The sequence below is a fragment of the Physeter macrocephalus genome, chromosome 15, assembly GCF_002837175.3.
Source record: "Physeter macrocephalus isolate SW-GA chromosome 15, ASM283717v5, whole genome shotgun sequence".
Lineage (NCBI taxonomy): Eukaryota > Metazoa > Chordata > Mammalia > Artiodactyla > Physeteridae > Physeter > Physeter macrocephalus.
The window spans coordinates 4946385-4954265 of NC_041228.1; positions in this window are offsets into that span (position 1 = coordinate 4946385).

Consider the following 7881-nt stretch of genomic DNA (forward strand, 5'->3'; position numbering starts at 1 on the left):
TTAAAATGACCAAGATTGATTTTTTTTGGTTTTTTTTGGCTGCGTTGGGTCTTCGTTGCTGCATACGGGCTTTCTCTAGTTGCGGCGAGCGGGAGCTACTCTTCGTTGCGGTGCACGGGCTTCTCGTTGCGGTGGCTTCTCTTGCTGTGGAGCATGGGCTTTAGTAGTTGCGGCATGTGGGCTCAGTAGTTATGGTTTGCGAGCTCTAGAACGCAGGCTCAGTAGTTGTGGCGCACGGGCTTGGTTCCTCTGCAGCATGTGGGATCTTCCTGGACCAGGGCTCGAACCCGTGTCCCCTGCATTGGCAGGCAGATTCTTTTTTTTTTGTTTTGTTTTGTTTCTCCTTGCAAAGTTATAAAGGTTTATTTATTTTTTGTTTTGTTTTGTTTCTTTGTTTTCTTTTTTTGTGGTACACGGGCCTCTCACTGTTGTGGACTCTCCCGTTGCGGAGCACAGGCTCCAGACGCACAGGCTCAGTGGCCATGGCTCACGGGCCCAGCCGCTCCGCGGCATGTGGGATCTTCCCGGACCGGGGCACGAACCCGTGTCCCCTGCATTTGCAGGCGGATTCTCAACCACTGCACCACCAGGGAAGCCCGGCAGGCAGATTCTTAACCACTGAGCCACCAGGGAACTCCAGTCACGAGAACTTATTGACCCTAATTGTGAAGCTGAGAAAACAAGGCTAGGCTGTCTAGAATTTCTTGTTTGGATGACAGTCATACTAGGGATTATCCTCACGGGTAATAGTTTATTCTGTATTTAATGGAGAGTTGGAAGTATCTATAGGACACCAATTTGTTGATTTATTGTTAACTAGAAAGCATTTACTAGAAAAGAGCAGAAGATTGGAACATGAAGATACAGATTCGTCTGGGCAATTGGGTGATATTTGATAGGCGATAAAATCTTTCTGAACAAATAAATGTAAATAGGATTCAAAGAGAAGGCAGTAGGGTAGACAGCTTTTTCAAAGACTTCGTTGCTTTTAGTAAGAAGCAATATAAGATATCAACTGAAATGGAATGCAAAGAATTCAGAGCAAGAACAAGGTGGAAGTCACAGGAAAGGTAAAAATAATGAAAACTGTGAAACCCTGAAGGATACAAAAGAGTATGTGTTTAAAGACTTAAAAATTAGGTGTCTTCAGACTATCACATATTTATTATTATTTCCAGTTGAGAGAGAAGCAGAATGAGATTCACCAATTTAGATAACATACCAAAATGTATTCAGCTTGTATAGGGAAGTGCCACCATGAGAATACACGTCTGCTTGATACCCTAGTTTATACTCTTTTGACTACTTACACTGACTTTCACAAGATACCCATGAAAGAGACAGATGGGAAGAGTGGGTGGTGGGTGAAGATACTTCAGTTAAAAAAAAGGGAGGAATTGAGGGAAGTAGTTACATGTGACTTTTTATCTTTTCATGAAGCAGGAAAGTAAATGATGTCTATCATCTATAGTCCTAAAGTTAAACTCTGAAAAGGCAGAACTCTTATGTCATTGAAAATGCATCATCTTTGCCACTCTGAACAGATGTACTGTTTATTAAGAGCACACGGCCCAAGTGATGATAGAAATGACACTGCTTCGGTAGTGATTTCTACAGGTATTTTCTGCAGCAGGGCGTGTGATGTAAATGTAGACATCTGAGCCTGTCAAGACTAATTTTCAAACACTGTGACATGGGGCTTTGAACTTTCTGCTTTTGTGAAATATCATTCCTCTCAAAGTCAATATTAGTTAACGATAAGTTATTCTCTTTGCATTTTTTTCTGGCAGGGCTACAATACGTACTCTCAGGCTGAAGTCCATGCCTAAAACTGTTTTTTCCTGAAAGCAATTGACCGTTTAATCACTGGCGATATTGTTCTCTGCCTGAGTAGGGTATACTTATTATGCTACTCTTCCTGATGGCTTTATTTAACACAGCATCGTGTTAGCTGTAAAAGGTAGTCAATAGAGCAGATCAATATTTATGATGTAACTTATAGGATAGACATACACACAAACCAGAAAATCTTTAAGCTGAGGATTGGGTGCCTAAGAAGGATAGATTTCTGCTAAGATGTACCTTTGAGATTTGATCATGCTCTCAGGAAGCAGGACTAAACATATGTGAAATATTTCACCTGTACAACTATGCAAATCTAGACCAATTTTCATCTAAACACAATCCTAGAAGATTTTGTATTTGTCTTAGAGATTTGTGGTGTCAAAAGGTACAATTTTTCTCCCTAAGTCACTCTAGAATTTAGCCTTAAATTTGCTTAATTCCAAAGCCTCTGCTATTTCCACTTTATCCTACCATGGGCAGTGTGAAACTATTGAATTAAAAAGTCGGCTCATTCATATATTCTCTCTAGGGATAGCAGTTGGCAAAAGTTACTTAACAGCATGCCTGGCATCTATGGGCACAATTCTAAAGGTAATTACATAGGGGAAGAAAGAAAGGGAAAATAAAGAAAGCTGTGCCAGTGAAAGGTCACATTCATTTTTACATTTATTTTTCACGAACTATAGTCACAGGCACAATATTTGGAGACCATGAACAGATTTTCCAGGAAGAATTTGCCACAGGTAAAACGCGTCCTAGGATCAGATAGAGGGAAGGGTTTTTGATTGGCTGGTGGGCCTGAAGATTGAGTGTAATCTATAGACAAATTTAACAAGGCAAGACTAATTTAGAGATAAGGAAATACCTGTTTATCAACAACAAAAAATATATTTTAGAAGGCAGGGGCGCTTTATAGATACTAAATGAGCTACGCAGAAAATGTAAAGTTGCTAAAGGTTCAGTGACCTTTCCACTAGCAGCAGGTTCTCATCTGAAGGGGTTAGAGCAGGCAGAAAGAAGGACCCATTCTTTCTCTGTTCTATCTCTTTCCAATCAAAACATCTACCCCTGTGGGCTAGATGAAGACTGTTCACTCCAGCCTCGCCAATGGATTTAGGAATGCCTTCTTAACTTGCTGCCATGCCTCTTCTGAAAAGAAAAACACAAAAAACCTAACTAAATAATATTCTGCAATGAATGCAAAACAATAAAAAATAAACCTTTAAGGGCTTCCCTGGTGGCGCAGTGGTTGGGAGTCCGCCTGCCGATGCAGGGCACGCGGGTTCGTGCCCCGGTCCGGGAAGATCCCACATGCCGCGGAGCGGCTGGGCCCGTGAGCCATGGCCGCTGAGCCTGCGCGTCCAGAGCCTGTGCTCCGCAATGGGAGAGGCCACAACAGTGAGAGGCCCGCGTACCGCAAAAACAAAACAAAAACAAAAAAAAACAAAAAATAAATAAACCTTTATAACTTTGCAAGGTAAAATATCTGCCCTGAGTTGGCAAGCTGCCCTTGAACCCCTGGATGACTGAGATCCTACATACGCGCATTTCCGTATCTTGTCTCGAATATCAGTCAGGAGCTCCTCTTGAGATGTGAGTCTGCTAATGGGGGCTGTCGTGGAGGAGAGGTGAAAATGGATGACTGCAGAGCGCCTGCTATGTATCCGGAAGCAGGCAGACAGAAACTACATACCTCATATTACAGAAACTGATGTAGCACAATTCATACTGGCCTTGGACTTTTCGAGACCTGTTTTCAGAATCAGATTCCAATTGTGTGAACTTGTGCAGTCTCATTAATTTCTTTTAGTAACAGTTTTTCATCTCTCAGACAATTATGATACCTGAGTCATATGGTGGACATGACCATTAAGCATAGATATAAGATGCCTACCTGGTGTCTGTATAATAGCAAACACATTGCATGACATTATTACTATTATCATGTATACTTAGCCCTCTAAAACACAGTCTCCTTACCTGTAAAATGGTGAATAAAAGTACCTACCTTGATTCTTATAAGAATTAGGTGAGTTATAATATGTAAAGCCTTGAATACAGAGTCTGGCATGCAGTAAGTACTATTTAAGTGTTAGCTATTATTAATATTTTAAAACCTATGTCATGTAGGTATATTCCATTCAGCTTAGAGAGCAGAGAAACAACTCCCAAGGATCTGAAACAATAACCAGTGAATAACTAGCCAGACTCTTTAACAGTCCTGACCTCTAATTTCTGGGAGAAACAGAGATGTGGAGAGTAGGACAAAAACATGGACCCGTCGTGGGCAGCCTGTTCTCAGAACCTCCACCTTCTGGCATCCATGCCCTTGTAATCCTCTCCCCTCGAATGTGGGCTGGGCTTCCTGACTTACTTTCATATACAGAATATGGTTGAACCAACGAAATGTTCTTTCTGAGATTAGGTTATAAAAAGACCGTGGCTTCTGTCTTGGCTGCACGCCCTTTCTACTGAACCACCCACTCTGAGGGAAGAGAGCTGCCTTGTCTTGATGGTGCTCTAACAGCCCTGCAGAGAGGGCTATGTGGTGAGATATGGGGACCCTGTTCTAACAGCCCACGAGGAGCTGGGGCTTGCTAAAACCCTGCGAACCAGCTTTGAGGTGAATTCTCAAGCCCCAGCCAAATCTTGGTGTGACTGCAGCTCCAGTTGACAGCTTGACTCGAAGTCATGAGACACCCTGAATAGGCATCACTCTGGTGTAAAATGTTCTGCTGCTGATGGCATGGCTTTGCTTTAGAATCACGGAGTTTTATTTTATGAATAACCTCTTGAGATTATCCATAAAATGCACAGGGCATCTTTTCCCACCGATGGATATCACAGTGTCTGCAGGGCCACATGACTCAAATGGCCAGGCTTTGATCTGCTGCAAAGCCTTTTTCTACTCTTGGCCCCATTCGAAGCTTTTAGCCTTCCATCCTCCTAAACCATTCAGAGAACGGGCCTGAGCAGTATTCTCAGAATCCCCTGCTGCCTGGGAACTCAATGTGGACCAGGCATTGTGCTTTCTTTTTCATGGTGAGAGGTATGAAATACAATGATTTGATCTCTACATTGGATAATCGGATCTCACCGGAGTGATTAAACTTCACGGGTGCAGTAGGTCCAAGAATTTCTGTAGCATTTCTCTCCACTCTTGGGAGCTCACGTGTATCACCAAGACCTCCAATAAATTTGTCACTTCTTGCCCATTTATCCCGATTAACATGATGTCCTTGATGTGTTAGACAAATGTGGTGTTTTGCAAAATATGTAGGTGACCCAAGTCCCTTGAGAGTGTATTATGACAGAGAAGCTGACAGTTAACATTCCCTAGGGCAAGACCAAAACTGTATACAATTGCTGGCTCCATATGACTGTGAAATATTTCTGGGTCTCCTTCATTGTAGGGATGGGAAAACTTAATTTGAGATCAATACCTTCATACCATGTACCTGATTTGGGTTTGCATGATCTAGCCAAGATACCATATTGGAAAAGAAACTACACTTGAACGTACTTCTTTTTTGTTTTGTTTTTTTTTTTGCGGTACGCCGGCCTCTCACTGCCGTGGCCTCTCCCGTTGCGAGCACAGGCTCCGGACGTGCAGGCTCAGCAGCCATGGCTCACGGGCCCAGCCGCTCCGCGGCACGTGGGATCTTCCCGGACGGGGGCACGAACCCGCGTGTCCTGCATCGGCAGGCGGACTCTCAACCACTGCGCCACCAGGGAAGCCCTGAATCTACTTGTTGTGTGAGTTTGCATTAGTCCCTGTAGTCCTGCAGGACCCCACTGTCTGTTTGTTTATTAAATGGGTGTACGATAAAGGCCACGACCCCTGCACTTTTGGTTTTTAGAGTAGCACTAATTTCCACCATCCCTCCTATGAAGTTATTTATTTATTTATTTTTTACTATCTTGACCAAAGCAGGACAGTGTCAGAGGCTCTCACTTGGCATTCCCCAGGACAACAGTTTATTATATACCAGAGGCTAAGGTAATGATGTTGGGCTTTTGCCAACTATCAAACGTGTCCTATCCAGTTTGTTATATTTTTAGGGACAGGAGAACAATTACTGGGTTGGTTCATGGACCCAGTGTGTCCCCTGTGAGCCACAACTTGGCCAGAATTCTGTTTATTACCTGGCCTGTGTCCGCTCCCATTCAAACAGGGGACCTGATGACACTTTGAGTTTCTAGGGATGAGTGTCAACAAGGATCCTGTCTCCATCAACCTCACGTGTCTGGAGATGAATTTCTTCTACATGTACATTTCTGTGAGTAAGTGACTAGAGATCCCTTTGGGAAATGATTAGAGAAAGCACTACCATATTGTCCTGGGAAAGACTGTCCGTAAAAATGCCCTGACCATGTTCTGATAGGCGGTTGATAAACAGAGTCTCTTTAGAGGAATCACAGAGCAAAAGCTGGCAACTAATTCAAGCCGAGTCCTTTAGAGTCAGAGAGGTTGGGCCTTAGTGCTGAGCCTGCCATTTTGTGGCTACATAAAGTTGAGTCTGCGTTTGCCTTTTTTTGTAAATTGACAGTTATCATATTTGCACCATCAAATGGAATTGTGGATTAGAATGATGATATATAACAACCACAAGGGTCAGTAAATGACAAGTACATTGCAAATGGCGATCTATTATTATTGTCTATATTTTACCTCTTATAAACCTGACCCCCTTGATGAATTCAATGGCAGCAGAGGGTCAGGTGTAGAGAAGAACATCTGGGCCAAGGCTCAGACTTAGAAGACCGGTTTCCTAGTCCAGATTCTGCCACATGTGTCTTTTACTTCCCTTGTGTTATTTGTTTCTCACACAGTATTTTTCTACTATTGAAAAGGAGTTACTTATTTCCAAAATCCCTTTAGGTCCTCAGCTTTGATTTTCTATCATCTGTAACATAAGGATAATAAAGCGAATCTCACTGGATTATGAGGAATCAAATAAGGTCACGTATAGGAAAATATTTTATAAACTGTAAAGTTTATGGGACTTTGTAGTGAATAATAACAACAAAGAGGATTGTAATATAATCCTTTAAAAGTTAAATCCCAGGCTTAGTTCAGCCGTAAATACAAATCATACTTGCACCGAAAGACCCTTATTCTTTCATGGTTTCTCACTTCAACCTCTCACTAGGATAACCATCTCTCTTATTATTTGTATATCAGCCTTATTTCTCTCATGTAGAATAGTTGACAGGGTAGGAGGAGGTGCAGATTCCAGGCACACCTCTCACATTATAGGTGATAGGTGTTCATAAATAAGCACATTATCTTTGCAAGCCTCTGTTTTGTGTTTTGAAAATGAGTGATTTTCAGGGGTCTTTCCAGCTTTCATTTCACGATAGGCTAGATTTGAGTTTTCTCGGGTGGAAGAAATACATATGTTTATGTGATAAAAGATAACTATATCATCAATTCCACACAGCTTTAAACATATCTTGGATAATTCTATTGAAAATTCAGGTTGTTGCTAAAATTGTCCGCTATTTATTGTTATTCTATTAACTTGCCTGGCCATATGCCATAGGATTTATATGACACGAATCTCTTAGTGTTCACTGCAACCTGTCGGGGTAGGTATGATTTTTTTTCCAGTTAATGGATGAATAATTCAGCTGCAGAGGAATCAACCAGACTGACTAATTTTACATAAGTTTTAAACTACAGAGCTAGGAGCTAAACCAAATATTCTAACTTACCAGGGTCCTCATTTTCTAAGTCAACACACTAAATATATATTCACTTGACAAATTAAATTAGACAAAGTATTGTATTGCTCTACATGCATCCCAAGGTCAAATGTCTGCAGAGGCCAGACGGGTGACCCACATAAGTAAAGACTTCCCAGTACGTCTGCCCTTGGAGACATCAAGGTCTGCCACTGTCCTCCAGAAACTGCTGCCAAGGGGGAATTAGGGTCCACTTTTCCCAGATCTTCCAATTGTACTGAGAAATCAGAACACTGGGTTTAATTTTTTTTTTTTTTTTTTTTTTTTTTTTTTTTTTTTTTTTGTGGT